General features: G+C 42.3%; 1 protein-coding gene across 2 annotated transcripts in view; it reads right to left on the bottom strand.

Annotated features, from left to right (window-relative positions):
• sema3b (sema domain, immunoglobulin domain (Ig), short basic domain, secreted, (semaphorin) 3B) overlaps positions 1–17,703 on the bottom strand; it is a 52,374-nt gene extending 34,671 nt beyond the window's left edge. For both annotated transcript variants that reach the window (XM_062563720.1, XM_037478498.2), the window contains exon 1: positions 17,190–17,703. The gene's annotated coding sequence lies outside the window, so the exon portion shown is untranslated. The remainder of the gene's footprint in view (positions 1–17,189) is intronic.
• Positions 17,704–18,006: the final 303 nt, after the last annotated feature.

Below are 18,006 nucleotides of genomic sequence, written 5' to 3'. Positions count from 1 at the left end.
CATTAGTGGGATTCTCCCTCTGATACGTTCTTTCTCTGTCCTGCTTTCTGTCTCGCATGCTTGCTGTTGCTTCTGCACTCTTTATACTCACTTCCCCTTTTGGCAAAGCTGTGCTTTCTCATACAATTGCAATGTTGCTAACTTTTAACAAAAACGGCATTAAGCAAAGACGTTTAACACGGGTTTCTAAGAAATGTTGGCGGAACACAATGTGATGCACAAAATTACTTCACATTTCTCTTATCTGGAGTGGCATGTGAGATATGTGTGTGTGCATATAGTATTTACGTTCTTGTGAGCATGTGTGTATTGTATGCTACCTCATATAACCCTGTATTAGGAACATTGCCTGTGGTTAAACAACAAATACATGAATAACAAATTAATATAATATTTTTTTTTTCTTTCACTGACAAAATGTTCATGAGATGCAAAGTTGTTGGCATGCTTATTTGTCCTTACTCAGGTGTGCTTAGTTCTGTTTCTTTTATGTTTTATCAAGCTGTTAGGTCATTTTAAACTTTATTTCCATGCATATATTTTGGAATTTGGTTTATCAGGAGATGAGGATTGTAAAGTGGTATTGTGCCCTATAAACACTGAAAAAGTATGTCGGCATGTTAGTGCTTTTTCCTAATCTCATGTGTGTATCTGCAGCAGAAACAACACACTACGGTTTTATTATGAGCAGGCCACATATATACATATGTACGCAAATACACACAGCAGCAAACGTGTAAAGTAGGTGGTGCACTTCAACATTGTACATTTGTGGTCAGGACTCCACTGGTTAGAGGAAAGTATGAGGGAGCAAAGTTGTGAATGAGTAAATCATTGGTCAGGGAAGCCACAGACACATTCACAGTTTGGCAGCAGTCCTCAACCATTCGGACGAGCTCTGAGTGGGATCTCCTTCTTTCCTTTTCTTGTTTTTTCCTGTTACACCTCCTCATTCATTTCATCTCCCTTCATCACCTCTTTTCATGAATTATTACATTATTTTCTTTATCTCTATCTCTCTCTTCTTCCCCCCTTTTCCTTTATCCTCAATCGACTTTCCATCCTCCATGACCTCTATCTCCTCTTTCTCATTTCTTTTCCACAGAAACAGATAATAGAATAATACCAAATAAAACAGGCCTGAATTAAACTAACTGCGAAAGCAGCTTGTAACCACTGCGGTCAATTTTTTCTTCTTCTCATTGCAACAGATTTTCCTTACTGCCGCCTCCTGCCAGCACATCCAGTCGATCCCTCAGATGGGAAACACATCAGACGCCATGAGTTCTGCTTACAGCCAGTATTATCTGCACTCGGCCAAAAGCTGGATAAACACACCGCACCTGCAACAGGGATCTGTCAACATTAGACAAAAGGATTTCAGTTATTCCGCTCAAACGAGTCGGATTCTCTGGTTTTTCTTACACTGCAATGCGTTTTAAAGAAGTAGTGAGTCAGAACATTTAAAGACAATAACTCATATGCTTTATATGTGAAGGCTAAATTGGTTGGATGTTCATTGGAGAGCAGAAAGAACATCTTTCTCCTAACCATTGTGACACACATGCTGCCCTGAGAATAAGGTTAAGTACCTTTGAATCTGATACATCTTGTAATTGTAATTGAATTATATTTGAATTGGTGCAATGAATCATTTCTAAAGTGTCCGCCTCAGTTCTCTCAGTTTAAGGCCACCTTTTGCTGTAATTTCCTGATCCATGCTTTTCTCTATAATGTGATTACTCCCGCCTGTGTTGTAATGGCTGATGGGTAATTTAATGGAGCCACTATGAATACTATCTGCAGTGTGTTTCAACGAGGAGCTGAGCTGTAGGCCAGACACAGTTAATGAGGTTAGTCAAACACCGTGTGCACTGTAGACAGAAGGGTGTGTGTGTGTGAGGGGGGGGGGGGACAAAGACGAGAGGATAATAAAACCAGGAAGGAAAGAAGTGGAGAAAAGAGAGGAATACCCGAGAGGAATAACTGAGGAAGGAATAATACTGCCTGCTCATAAACCATTTCATCTTTCTCTTCCCTCCTGAGAACACTTGTCATTCCTCTGCCATCCTCCTGCCAAACGGCCGCATCTCACTCACATCTCATAATTACATCGGTTTGAGTAACGATCCGTGACATGTATATTGTAAATGTCTGGAATCCTACTTTATTTCAAAACTGTGTAAAATAAACTGTAACCAGATCATGACAGGTACTGCTGAGTGAAAATCACACATATTGTTCCACTTTGAGACTGTTGCAGCATCACGATGAGCAGCGACTTAGCGGCGTCTGGTAGTTTTGGTGCCGTTTCAGTAACCACAAATGTTTTATGAAAAGTGTTAAAACACCACAGTACCCCAGAGTGCCCGTAAGAAGTTATTGTCGACGTATCAGTTTATCTTTAAAAAGAGAAGTTAGCGTAAAGGTTTCTAAAAAATTCATTTATATTCACACGGACCTGCTTATGATCTGGTTATTTTTTGTTCCTGTGACAAGTCAAATTAAGTATTTATCGTAAACATGGGGAGAAAAAAAACAACCTGACCTTGTATAGCTGAACCGCTCTGGTTAACGCTTCATCTGTAAACCAATGAACTACAGTAAATGCAACCCACACACACACATTTCTCTCAGCTTTACACATGAGTAGTTCACAAAGAGACTCATGGAGCAGAAAGCTTTACCTAACAGTATGTCTGGTCATGATTGAACTAAAACCATATTTCCTTTACTGCACACGAAGTAAAAACTAATTTGAAGTCGCAAAAAAATTCTAATACACCCTGCATTCCGTATTTATGTGGATAATTCTTACATTATTTTCTATCAAAATACAAGCACACAGGCTTGAGGCCTCAGTGTGTGAATGTCAGGCAGAAAGCGGAGTGGGAGTGGTACCCTGTTCACCCCGTCTAATTAATGGACACCATTAACCAGTTCATACTTAACGAGTTCAGTCTGAACACTGCTGCTAATTGGCCATGTCAAATGCATGTGTCCCATGCTAACTGGCTCTTTGATTGGGGCTTCATAGACTTAATTCGCCAATTAACCACCACAGTCTGCCAGTTCAGACTCACTATGGCTCCTGTCCCTGATTTTGGGCGAATTAGACGATGGTGAGGTAAGATCAGAAAATATACCTCTGTCTCTCTGCCAAAGTAAAGCTATTAAGAAAAGACAAAATCATGTTCTATCATGTTACTAGATGGGAGGTTAAGCAAAACGTCCTATCATCATCATCATCCTCAACATAAAAGTGTGTCCATTTGTTCTCATGTGTCGTGTCGAGGTCACGATTCCTCATTGAAACCAAAACGGAGCAGCTAGAGGCTAACGTAGCCCAAATGTCCCCTCGGCCCCAGTGACCAAAGCGAGGAATGCGAGCAAAGAGAGCGAAGCTTTGTAGGCAAACTGAAGGTCAACTGTGATCATAAGTTCCACAATGTAGAAACACTTTGTGAAATGTGTGTGTGTGTGAGAACACACCCCTCTTGAGAATTCTCCTGATATTTCTACTCCACTCCCTTCCCATTTATTTGCCCAATTTATCAGGGCAATAAGCAAAATTAATGAAAATGTAAATTTTGAACAATATGAACTGCACAATCAAATAGCACATAGAATACCAGAGTAGGAGGTTTTGATATTTTCACTAAATGTGGAAAATAGTAGGTCATTTCAAGGGTAAATGATGGTTTATCATCCATAATCCTTTCAAAATGAAGTTAAGTAGTCCATGCACTGCCCACATTGTCTGCAGTCAGGCAGCACTTCAACTTTCATTAGATTCCACAAAACCATCGTTATTAAAAAACTATATATTTTAAGGTTGGAGCCAAACAGGTGGAGCAGTTGTAAGCATGTATTGAAATTGAATTTACGGCCCTCGACTTCAAAAGTCATGGTCCTACGTTACTACAGGACGACACTACAGCCTAAAAATGTCACAGCTTGATGGACTACAGATCCAAGGCAGCTTTGGCTCACTTCCTTTCCTAAAGTGACAAGATGTTTGACGCATTTTTGTCTTCTTAGACGTTACACCACATGAGATCTGACGTAGGAATTAGGAAAAAATATTCTACTGTGTGTAAGCGAACGCTGCAACTGGCCGATGTGCAACATTTTACTTAAACTGTGCAAAATAAAATACCTTCGTACAGAACTCCTCCAAACAATTCCTTTTGCGCCATGAAGCCGGATGGGAAGTGAATCCTGTACCTGTAAATGGCTTTGGCCCCACGTTAGCTTGTCATCCTCTCACAGGAACTAGCATATAATCCAACAGCGCAAACTGGGATTTGAGTCCACTTAGGAAGATGACAGATGGGATTGGTAACAAATCCCCTTACCCTCGGCTCAGTTCATTTCCATAAGTGCCAACACGCCTGACGTCTCACCGGGAGACACAAAGTTGGAGCCGAGAGATTTGACGCAGGAGTTTTGCAAATTACACATACAGTATTCATACTGCAACTAATGTTGCAGCACAGCCATTTGACAAATGTGGCTTGTGTTAATTTAATGTGCAGGGATCTGACATCGGCCTACCCCGCTAAAGAAAGAAGCATATGAGCTCAAGAGTCATTAAAGAACGCAACACACACACTCAGAGATGTAGTCAGCAAGAATGTGAAAAGCCTCACACTGTGTGCTGCTGTCACAAGGGAGAGGATTCACACACACACACACACACATGCGATTGGAGGATATTGGGGGTCACATCTTCTCTCGCCTTCTTTTCTGTCTCTCTCCCGCTTTGTGTCAAAAAGCAAAGAACTGGGGACGTATAGACAAGCAGAATACAGGGTGTGAGACAGACAACCCGATGGTGGGACGGACTGATGAGTTTATCGGCCATGGGAAGAGAGGCGTGCATGTGAACGTGTGAATGAGCGTGCAGGGGAACGACGCAGAGAGAGTGGACCGGGGAGAATATTTTGGTGTGTGTGAGAGTTTTTTCAAAGAAAGAAAGAATGCAGTCAGGAATTCTGTTAATTGCCTCGATGTTCAGCCTACTCAACCGGCCTTGGCCAAACACACACACACACACACACACGCCAGGCATTGTGTTTGCACAGTGCTCCATAGGACCACTCTTGCTTTTCCCGGGCAACCTGCATCACTCTCAGCTCGGCACACTACAAAAATGACTTGATGTCAATGCTGGCCGATCTTGGGCAAGGAGGGAGGACCCAGACGCGGAGTTATACAAAAACAAACGGACTTTAATAGTCAAAGAATCAAAACTAAACTCAAAACCACTCCACCCGAGAAAAAGGGGAAGGAGGGAAAAAACAAAGATCTTACAAACGGAACAACATGGCGTGGCGTGGCGTGGCGTGGCGTGGCGTGGCGTGGCGTGGCGTGGCGTGGCGAGGACAAGGCGAGGCGAGACGAGACTACAACTGTAGACAACCGAAGACAACGACGCGACAAGAGACTCACAAGGCTTAAATACACAAGGGAGGTGCAGGTGATTGGACACACCTGGAAACGATCAGGCACGGCAGACAATCACAGGGGAAGACAGGACAAGGCAGGAAGTGAAGTTACCCAGGAACACAAGAGACATGAAACTACAAAATAAAACAAGACAAGAACCCAAACCGTGACACTTGATGAGATGTGTTAGGGCACGAATTCTAGTCCAAGTGATTCGTTTAAAAAAAAGGGGGGTATCCTTGTGTTAACGTGGCTCTCAGCAGTGTTTTAATGAAAATGTTTTGAAAGTCATGCAATAGATAGATTGATTTGGGTTAGTAGTAGTCAGTAGTGCTGCAGAGTGGACGCTGCTCGCTGTCTCTGGAACGCGTATCTCTTCCTGTAGTTTATCTTCTAAGAGACAGCTCCTCCTTAAAAGCTGCCCTTGGGGTAGGATTCACTCTGCCCAGGTGTGTGTCTCTTAGTGTGCATGTGTGTGTGTGTGTGTGTGTGTGCGCGCGCTAGGTATAGAGTTACTACAGCTGTCTCAGACCTGCATAAATCAATGAGAAGCAACCCTGGCAGATAGAGGACACATTCTGTTGACACACTGTCATCATAAACTCAGTTTATTACGGAGCAAAATAACATTCAAGTGGATACAGGCTGAATACAACTTTTTAAAATGAAAATGTAGTAAGAGTATTGTAATAATCATGTGACTAAGTTACACATTACATTAAACCGCTCCTTTTTTATACACACAAACGCACACACAATACAGACAGAGAGGCGACAGTCACAGACACCTGACTTTAAATGTCCCCCTTGTGACGTCTCCTTTCCTGTCTTTTTTCTTTTTTTCTGCCACAGCACCTTCTTTCCATCATTCTCACTTTATTGCTGGAGTTTGTTGTGTTTCAAAATCTCCACAAATAAGACACACAATGCCAACAAACCATCAGATATGGCCTTCAGCGCCGCTATTCGTTCCATAAGTAGAAGGGCTCTGCTGCTTGCCACTGCTCTGATGGGAGAGAGTGATGCAACCTGAACAAAGGGAAGACGTTCTGTTCCATAGTTGAGCAAATTGCACTTTTTGCTTCCTCCTTTCCTTCCTGTCTTTCCTCATCCCACTTTATTTTCCTCCTTCTTTAGTTGCCTCTCCTCGTGTCTTCATGTACTGCTCTCCTTTATTTTCATCTTCTCTAACTTGTTCTCTGTGCTTTCATTATTTAGCACCTGTCGACTGTATAAAACAGAAAACCTTGTCAGGCGAACCATCTGACGTAGACACACACACACACACACACACACACAGCAGCTGTAGTCCTGACAGAACCACACACTTCTGAATGCTGACGTATGCAGACCCACATACTCTAGGTTCCAGATACTGTGTCCACGAATACATGACACACACACACACACACTCTCCAAACGTCTGTGATTCACATTAGCTAATGTGGAAAGACGGCTAGGCGGAATAACCCCTTCACCTAATGACTATTTCATGTCCGAATGGAAGCGAGAGCGTAGAGGACGACAAGCAGACAGAAGCAGAACGCTGCTGGATTCACCGGGTTCCTCCGAATGCTTCCTTTCCTTTTCATATTCTATAGTTGGTCGAAGTTTGTGGTTGCTGTTCAATTTTTGACTGACAGGCTCAGTGGTACGTTTGGTCTTTTTGCCAGTGGTAAACAGGGATTAAGTTTTAATTCACGGTTTACGATTTAGATCAAGTCAGGATTTCAATCTTCATCGAATCCAATCTCAAATTGTCCTCTTTCAATGTTTGCATGCAGTTTAAGCTTGTTTTGATATTCAATCTAATTAATAACTAAGAAATAATCCTGAAAACCTTGACTAAAATGTTTCATTACACTGTTCACAAAGCTTATATTAAATGCAAGAGTTTTCACCCAAATTAAGATTAATTCAAATTTCTCCATCACCCCATGTATGGTGCTGTCCCATCCTGTATAAGTTGGACTCTGTTTTGCATGTTGTGTTGAGTGTTGAGTTCAAATCATAGTTATTTCGTTTTGTTGTGTTCCTAACAAAAAGACACATCAGTACCACCACATTTTGGACAGTTGCGATTCCACATATTTTGATACCAAACACCAAATCCCAGACCAAAGCAAATTATTTTGCTTATTGTAGTTGGTCACTGCAAATCATAGGGTAGCTTAGTCATTGTACCCATTCATTCATACAGTTTTGCCTCAGGAATTTGGCTACAAAAACAATCTTGAGCAATTTCAAGCCCAATAAATCTTGGTGAGAGTGTTGCACAGAGGAACTGACAACTTGACAGAGTGTGGAGGTTCATGGGGGTTCATGGGGGATGAATGACAGGACCTCATATAAAGCAAACTGAGAGATCTAAACACGCAGCATGGGATAGAAGTGGTTTTACTTTTACAACCTACGCTTCATTGGTTTTCGGAGAGGTGTCTCTTATTTGGCTGATAACTCTTCTTTCCTCCCTTCAGGAAGCGAGCATCAGCGTGTCAGTGAGCATCTGCGTCCCGCTGTTAAACCTCCTCTGCCGCGCAGCAGCCCCAAAGGACTGAAGGACTGAGCCAGCAGTGTACTTATCTAGGATCAACGGAGTCACTTATGTATTCATTTAATCATCTTTTTTTCTACACAATTTATTTGTACTAAAATACTGACATTTTTAGCCACGACAAGTCACAACGTCCTGATCCAACCATCATCTTACCGAAATAACAAGATGTGTCTGATGTTTGTTACTATTTTTATTTTATCAAACAATACTGAAATGTATCCAATTGGATTATGAAGAAAAACAGATTAGGTCAATGGTAAAAATGAAAATTCTTGTCTTTCATTCATTTAAAGGAAAGTACAAGCCCAGCCAGCTTTAAAGGGGCTTTACATTGTTTCTGTGTGTTGAGTGAATGTGTGTCCAGGCATGTTGGTTGAAAACAACTGTTGTTCATGCCACGGCCTGCTCTTTTCTTTGCTGCACTGATATTTCCAGAACACACACTAAACTCTGTGCTGGTCAGTCATTATGTCGCTGCCTTTCATCTATCATCATTACTGTCAGAAGCTAGACGGAGCTGTAGAGGCAAACAAAGCTTTTCCGTTATTAAGACTGATCCATGACCTCAAACTAGACTTCATTAACTACACTTGTGTGCAAAAAAAAAAAAGGTGGGAAACGTCAAAGCGCAAAATGCAGTAAAGGTATAAATAAGTGACATGGGTGTGTCCATGTTGCCCTCAGGTAGATACGCTCATCAGCTACCAACCTCTGACTGACCTTTTCAGCCAAGAGGTCCAAATCTTTGACCCTTTTTGTTCCTGCCTCATTACCATCCCTTTCCATCTTTCCTCTGATGCTCCGAGACTTCCTGTGAGTTTATTCCATTGATCTTTCATTACAGAAAAATAGGTGGCAAACTAAATAATAAGTGTTACAAAATTGATATTGATAAGATAAGGTTGAAGAGAAAACCAAAATAAAGGCAGAGAAGAAATGTCATGTTAACATGATGAAATTACTTTACTTACATTTTTACATCATTACATCAGTAGCTCCTATTATATAAGCCTGTCTTTCTCTATCATCATTACCTTATGGAAACAATCTCCAGCAGCACATTTCACATTCATCCAAAATCCATTCCACCTCCCTCATTCTCTACCACCTCCTAATCTCTGTTTCTCTCTGTCCTCTTACTTCCTCTGCTCTTTCTACAACAACAATGAGCAGTCACAGGTAATATTTAAGTAAGCAATTAAATTTTTTTTGTCCCAAATCATGCATATAGAAGCATGCATAAAATATACATACAAAACCAAATGTATGTAGGCAATTTGTGAGCAGACTGTCCTGTTTTCTCCCAAAGAGCCACACGCAACACCATGGCTAATGAGGGATGCGGTGAGCAGTAAATAAGCATATGGGGTCTGAAGCATAAAAGACTGATCTGTTTGAAGCCCCCTCACCCAAACATAAGACATCAGCCAATTCTCCCCGAAGTTCCAGTTACTAATCACTGGTCACATCAAAGACTGTCAGCTCCCTATTGGAGGAGGGGAACTTCCCATCCATGGCAATGAAAGCAAATTTGAATTTCAATCTTCAATGGGTTTATCTGCTAATGCCGCTCATTTAAGATGTGCATTCCCAGGCTTTATAGCACCGGAAGGTATTAGAGGAAGAGAAGAGGCCTGTGACAAATGTCTCAGAGGGTCCAGAACAGTACGTCCCATGTCCTCTGTGTTACAGGATAAGCTTTTCCTCTTAAAACTGTCATATGTTTGTCGTATCGCTACAATCAATACATTTTGCTGTGTCAACATTCCTGTAAGTTTGTGTAGGGAGGAGGTCGGGGGGGTTGGAGGGGAATAGGGGAAAACATAACTCAAAATTTGAACATTACATTCACGTCTAAAGTAAATAATAACCTCGTCGGTGCATCTGTTTGATTGTAGGGAAAAGGGTCTCACTTGTTATTTGAAAATGGGGATGGATTTTCCACCAACAGCCCTGAAATCTTTCCACATACTGCACTGAAGGTAACAACTCTCTACGTGTCAAATGTCTTTTCCACAAGACCAGAGGACCCAAAGCCTCCAGCTAAAATACCTTATCTGTCCATCTGAAAAGACCATTTTCCTAAAAGCCGCAGCTACTGCTACATACCAAACATGCTTCCTGCACAGAAATCTGTCAGGATGCCCGACTCATGCTGTGCTGCTGGAGTGTACACTCAGAGTGTGTGTGTGTTTGCATTTGTAGTTGTATATCAGCTATATCATGGAACTTGGGTCAATTCTCTTTTGTAAATAAAATAATATGCCTTATATGCTTTTCTTCAAACACACACATATACATGAGTTCATCATCTAAATCACATGCTCTCCTTTTTTATGGAGGCAAAGACACGTGGAACCTTAAAACATGTATAATTAAACATAAGCCTGTGCACTATACACAACTTATATGCTCACAACACATCTTTAACTCTTTAATTTCTAATCTGGGCAGAAATGAAGACATTTTACTTCTTGTGATTCTGCAGCGTGATGCAATCAGTGAACAAAATGTCTTTATTCATTGTCTATCGGCTTCTTAGGGCGATGGGGCACAGTCCATAGGCACACACGTGTGCAGGCACACACACACACACACACACACACACACACATTGGCACACGCCGTCGTAGTCCCCGGGTGTGGCTGGTGGAGCTGGAGCTCTCTGAAGGTGAGCCCCATGGTGAGCCAATGTGAGGTGCTGTCCTCTGAGAGTTGTGTATCTGTCCTTTCATGTATTCAGTTGTCTATTATGTCTGTTTTTGTGACTGGCAGTCATTTGGAAAAAAAAAAACAACCTCAAAAGATCATGCTTTTTACACACCTGAAAATGTAAGTTATTCATTCTAAACTATAAAAAATGTAAAGTGCAAAAAGGAAAAAAGAAGAAAAGGGCTAGATACCGAGGGGTTGAAGCGAGGGGGGGTTGAAGGATAGAGAGATGTAGCTTTTATCTGTAGGAGGGGAAGCCAAATTAGAAATGTGGCATGATCCCCCCTCCTGGGACTGAGTCAATTAGCCTGCCTGTAAGAGCTGCCAAGAGGCTGAAGGGCTGGGGGATGGTGTCGGTAAAGAGGTTGGCGGTGACGGAGGTGCTGGGTAGTCAAGATGGGCCCAGGGCGTCGGCGAGGAGGGTTTTATGGTAGAGTGGGCGGCTGTGGACGGAAACTAGCCAACAGAGGGCTTGCAAGGCATCATATACATTGCAAGGACATCAAAGCAGAAAAAGGTGGAATTTACCATTAATACCTTCAGGAGGAAGAAGTAGGAGCAACAATGTAATCATTCAATTTCCTCTCAGGCTGTGCACTATATGCTTCCATAGAGAGAGGGAATGTCAACTTTGGATCAGGTCTCTCAGTTCATCGAAAGTCAGATGCACATCATGACCTCGCTCCGATTCCTCACATAGGATGGGGAACTGGTGGGCTTCTAGTGTGTAAGCACTGTAAACAGCAGCTGCACTGCAGAAGAGTGGATGGGGAGCTGGTGGTTAGAGGTTGGAAGGGCTCACCAAGCACCTCATCTCGACCCAGATCAATCATTCATGTCCCAGCCTTGGTCATCAGACAAAGACCTTGGATAATGAAAACTATTTTGAGGTAAAAACAGCAATAAATGCTCTTTCAAAGTGCTTTTCCTCTCGTGTCTTTCAATCGGTCTCTGTGATCCGGAGCAGCAGTAAGCAGCACTACAGGCGAGGAGAAGAGATGGAGTTCCAGGGAATGGAGGGCAAACCCGGAGAAAAAGCACGGGGAAAAGAAGGCTGTTTAGCCCTTTTTAAAGAAGAGGAGGAAAAAGGAGGTAGTCGCGAAGTCACAACGTAATCGGGAGTTGTTCAAGGGGTGGGGCTAAAAAAACTAAAAACAAAGAAGCTAGAGAGTCAAAGTGAGAAAAATCGAAACAAAGGAATGGCTGTGAATGTGTACGTTTACTAGTTCCCAAATGAGATGCCAGCCTGTGTGTATGTGTGTGTGTGTGTGTGTGTGTGTGTGTGTGTGTGTGGTGTCATTGCCAGTAGCAGCACAGGGTGGCAGGGGATTTGAGTGACAGGTTAAAAAGGGAACAGGAAGGAGAGGAGGCTGTACAGCATGCGCTTAGTAGCGTGTCACCAGGCAGGCCTGCGTCTCCTTCCTTATCTGACAGGCACACTGCAGAACAGCAAAATCCCCTGAATAAGCCCCTCTAGCACCCCTCTGGGGGTAGAGCGGCGGGGGGGGGGCAGTTAGAGGGAGACTTTTGCTTAAACTATAAGGGTGCTTATTTGTATGTGTGTGTGTTTTTGAACAGGATGGAGAGAATCTCGTTATTTTCCTATCTTCCTGTGTAAAGCCTCCTAATTCCAGCTCACCTTCAACACTGCGTGACCGCTCAAGGTGATGGGACAGGACGGGCAAACTTTCGCTGTCACACACACACACACACACACACACACACACACGCTTATATCTACACAAATTGAGAGTGCAATTACAGGTCAGTCTGGCAACGGAGGGTTTTTTCTGCTACAGCGCTACGCAGACATGAGCATTCAAGGAGGGAAAAAGAAATGAGGAAAGACAGGAAGGGTGTGTGTGCGTGTGATGGGATGTCGGTGTGTGGGTGAGGAGGGGGAGAGGAGGGTGAGGTAAGGTAAGAAAAGGAGCACAAAGAAAGTATCCTTAGAGGAGCAGAAACCCCACATACATATTGTACCATATTTAATGTGCTTTTTGTCTATACCTGATAATTTGACACGTAAGGACCAAAAAGGTCAGTAATGGATGTTTGACATTTGACCATTAAAATCTTTTTAATGTTGGGATGAATAATGAAGGGTCACAGGATATTATACATTACTAGAACCATAATAACGTCACACTAAAAAGCACAGCATTGCGAAGCTGTAACTGGAGCGAGAGTTTGCCGACCAATAGAACCACAGCAACCTTATTAATGTATCATCAGGGTCAACACAGTTGTAATTGATCAAATTAATTATATACCCGCTGTATCACAGCCATTCCAGTGAGTCAGCATGCCCTGATACTCTTTAATTGAACAGGGCAATCATTTATCTCATTAATTACACGCCTGTTTGCCCTGCAACGCACCATCAGAAGGTCTGCTGTGAAATAAATCTGTTTCGGACCAGTTCCTCTCTGCATCTGTTACGGAAATATATCCAGATTCATGAATGGATCTCAAAACGTTTTATTTATGAATGTGCAAGCTATTTTCAAGCAACTATTGCTATAAGTATATATTCATATATTCAAATATTTAAAAGAAACCAAAATAGATCATGAAATATAATTGAATTCCTAAAAACATGTGTGGAAGAAGGTTGTGTGGGGATGGAAGTCAGTGTAAACATAACGAAGTAAGAGGAGCATCCGAGTTGTGCTCAAGCAGAGTTTGGTCTGCCAGACAAAATGCAGTTTTCTGTCTAATTTCAGCTTGTGTTCTCTCATGCGAATCCTCTTTCTCTATCATTTAATAACCGCCTCACCTTAGGTAGTTGATGCTTGACATCGGCTAAAGTGTTTTTCACCTTTTCATTTACGTCAGACCAGACTTTTTAACAAAGTGATGACTTTGAGAGTTTTCGTTGACCTCAGGTTCAACTCTTTGGTAATCCATCCGTCCATGTGTTGATGTTATCTGTGCATATCAAATGACGCTATTAAAACATGGGATATATTATCTGCTATCTTATTCTACATCTTCCGCATCAGCTATCAGTTGTCATGTAAAGCTAATGCAACGGTTGTGAAGTTAAGAAGTACAAACAAATCTTTGATTAAATATATAACAGCACTTGCTAGCGCAACACAAACATGCACATATGCACTAAGGCACTTACAGTTTATTACTAGTAAAAACTGCAAATATATCAGCACCTTGCTCTGCTATCCAGCGCATTCATCTATTCATTCATATTTTGTATTCATATATTTTTGTGCTTACTTTGTAGAGCTGACCTTGCAGCTAGAGGTTCAAATTTGACATTCAAATTCAGCATCGCAGGAAATGGCGAACATCAGAACACAAATCTGCCTTCCTTTTTTTTCATCATGTCACAAGTACCATTATACCTTTCTGCTCATGGTATGAGTGTGGAAACTACACCTTTTGAACAAAAGAACCTGAATGACACCAGAGGAGCATACACAAAAATAAAGACACGCTTGTGCAGTCATAGTCATTAGGCCATAGTCTCATACATGGCAAAACACACAATTAGAAAGTCTACACATACTTTCTCCCTTTCACACACATAAAACACAACACAATTTTTAACTGCTACATTCAAACCAAGTTCCATTGCCATTTTTTTTTTACATTGTAAACGAAAATAATAAAATAAATAACTGTAAGAATCTACTGAAAGTTTGATGCCAACAGTCTTTTGCTTTTTATTTAAATTAGGGAACAACCTCTGCTACGGTCTGTCCCCTCTGGCTATACGGGAAAAAGTCAATATTTCAAGAGAGCAGAGACACTCATTAAATATTTCAAACAAAGACCTGCATCGCTACCCAATCTCTCTCTCTCTCTCTCTCTCTCTTTCATTTCTCTGTAAAATCTCTCTTTACTCGTCAAAATATTCATATCATTCGTACTTGAAATGATAAAAACAAAAGGACACTTTTTTCCCGTGGTCTATAGTATATGCACATACATACATATAAGGTACCTTATCACTGTCCTGAATCTGAACATTTTGATCTCTACTTTCTGCTGACTAGGTAGATATTTCAGGCTGCGGAAAGGGTTAAGAGGAAGGTTAATGACTTTTTCCCGTGGGGAAGGGTTGAGATGGGGGTTAATGGTTTTAAGGTGTGGCAGTGGATCAGTGTGAAGCCATTTTAACCATAAAGTTACCTCATTGGTCAATTCATCACCAGGCAATCAGCAGACGCACCTTGAACCCATGGTAGCTTTTGGGTTAAATACATGTCCACTTTGGTGCTCTCTCTTGTCACATGACTTGAACAAACTTAAAGACTGAATGCAACCTGTGACCAGGTGGTAAAAGCTATTGTTCATATGCTGTTTTAAACCCCCCCCCCCCCCCCCCCCGCCTGTCTTCATTTGCAGTTGCGGCAGTGTTTAAGGGATAATGGAAGAATAGCTGGCAATTGGTTAGCCCCCAATGCAGTGAAAGAACAGAGGCCGTATACAATAAATATAGTAAACTTGTTTGTAGCAACGAGTACAAAATGTTTTGCACCCATATTCAACCAATAATCAACGTAATCCTAAACTAGGAAAAAACGGCGTATAAAGATCTATCCCTAGTAGTAGCACCTTTCAGTTCTTATTTTAACCCAAACGTAGTTGGTTCGATTTTTTTGCCTGAATTTAACCAAGCATTTCCAACTCAATTTAACTCATAATCTTTCCCAAAGTTAACCAAGTCGCAGGTGCACAGATCACTGTGGCAAAGATGAAAGGGCTCTCAAAGTCCAAAGTGCGGTGCAAACACATACTTTATAAATGGTACATTTTTCTCTTCAGAGTAACTTCTCAAAAGTGAAGGTAACAAACTGAACTCGTGCTAAGAGTTTACCAAGTCATAAACAGTTATATAACTATAACCACTGTGGCAACTATTAACCAAAGCCTGTGTTTTTAAATTAAATCAGAACCATGTTTCTTTCTTAATTTTTATTTTGATGTAGTTCAAGTTTGTATCTTCAGTAATGAACATGTGCAATCCGTCATGGATCTCTACAGGCCTGATAGTGTGAGGATCTTTGTTTTAAGTGACTCCACCGACACCATTTTGAATGAGAAAAATCATTGTCAGGCAGCTGAGGAGGTCTGGTAAACCTTAAACACCCCGACCTGCGCTGACTCCAGTGACACTGAAGGACATTTGTCACACTTTTACACCGCGGAGAGCGTACCAGGCGTTAAACAGCATTGTTGACCTGTAAACTTGATGCGTAAAAACAGGTTTCCATTCAAGCAACTAAGAGGGCCTTGTTGGACCATCTAGTGCAGACATAACACACCTCAGTGCAAAGGTAGAGGGGTTAATGTGTGGTTCAATGGCATAGTGGTGGGGGGTTACTGTGCATGGTTGAAGTAGGTTTTGGGTGGAGGGGTTATACAGACCAGTCAGACGTGGGATTACTACACTGAATAGGAGAGATGACAGACAAAATGCACACCTGTGAGGTTTAAATCACGTATACACCCACTCACACACAAAACATGCTGGTGAAGGCTATAAAAAGAAGATGCTGATACTACAAATAGCATGAAAGAGAACAGATATTTAAAGCTTTATAAAAAATAAAAAAGATGGATTGTCAAACAGAGGATGAAGGGGAGAAAAGAGAGGGGTGGTAGAAAGGATGAGAGTAAGGCAGAGTGGCACGGGATAAGCCTCTGTCATTAGTTGTGGGATTTCAGCGGAAACCTGCAGAAAAAGGCAGACGTAAATGAGATTAGGGAACAAAAGTGTCAGTGTGGCAGCATGGAGGGTCGAGCATGGAGGAGTGGAGGGATGCGAAACACAATGAGCGCAGGTGGAAGGACCAAGGACTTCTAATCTTCTATATGTCCACTGGTGCCTTTAATAAACACTGATTCTCTGTTAAACGTCATACAATGCTTAATTGAGCCTTCAACGTTAGACATTTTGTTGTGTTCGCAGACTGAAAACACAACTTCAGGTGTGTCTAACCAATTCCATCCGAAAAAGATTCTCTGCAAAAAAAGAATTCCCCTTAAATCCCCAACTTGTGCTGGTTGACCATCAGGAAATAAAACATCCAAGACACACATTCCCCCAACATACAACAGACCTCCAGATCTCCTTTCCTGATTTAAGCTCAGTTGACTTTGTCCAGCCGTGCTATCGTGTTACCAAGGAAATCACCATAATGATCAACACTGATAGGAAACCAAACCAGCAGTTTACACACATCCTGAGCGGAGTAACTCGATCACAAAAACCTCCAGAGAGTCCAGGAAACTGAAATCATCCCACTTTTTAGGCTCAGCTCTTAAAATCCATTCAATAAATAAATACAGAAACGCACTGAATAGACACTTCCCTTTTGTATTCACACCACCACATTCAAACACACGCCTTCCTCCGTAGTTCCATGAGTTAAAACTGTAATGAAAGTTTGTGCTCACATGGACATGGACACTGTTCACTGTTCAGAGAATGAAACCCTCACCTCTTCATCGGCAGCTTCCTCCCTGCCTGCGTCCTGGTTCTGTTCCTCAGCCCCTCCTAGTCACTCTCCCCTCTGGCAGGTGCCATCGTGGTCAAATAGTCCACAGGAACTGGCTGGGATGGACTATTTCTAATGTTCTCGGTCTCCTTGTGTTCCTTTTTCTCCCTCCTTGAGTCCCTCTGAGATGTGTATCAGTAACAATAAAAGCAGCACGTGTTAGTGTCAGTGTGAGTTGGCGCCCCACTCCAAAGGTCCTGAAAGTCCTGCGCTAAAGAGCGAGCGTGCTTGAGCTCCCTCTGTATCTCTCCCTCTCTCTCTCTATCCCTCTCTCTCTCTGCACTCCTTTTCTTTTCCCTGCCGCTCCCGGGCCGGCCGGGCAGAGAGGAGGGGAAGACACTCAGGGGGTGGGACGTAAGACAGAAGCTGCTTTCAGCCAACTCTTTCTCTGTCTTTTCTTTCTCCCCTTTCTGTCCCCCCTCCTCGCGTCTCTTTCTTTCCGCCTAACTTTACTTGTTCTCCTTTGGCTTGTGCTCTGTGAGTGATACTCTTTCACTGCTCAGGCATGAAAGCAAAGCTCTCTCTCATTATGACACACACACACACACACACACACTCCTCTTTAATGCCACTCCCTCTGCTACAGTCCAGAGGTAGAAGCACATCATTGCTGTGTCACCCAGCCGCAGTGTCTTTCTCCTTCTGTTGTGTTCCAACACGGCTCATCACCAAAGGCTCACTGTTGTGTGTCGGTACTGATCCAGCAAACCGTTGGCAGATCTGGTCGTGACACGGATCCCAGTTTGATTGGGATAAGGGT

Source organism: Pungitius pungitius, chromosome 1, assembly GCF_949316345.1.
Source record: "Pungitius pungitius chromosome 1, fPunPun2.1, whole genome shotgun sequence".
Taxonomy (NCBI): Eukaryota; Metazoa; Chordata; class Actinopteri; order Perciformes; family Gasterosteidae; genus Pungitius; species Pungitius pungitius.
This window is presented reverse-complemented; position numbering and strand designations above follow the sequence as displayed.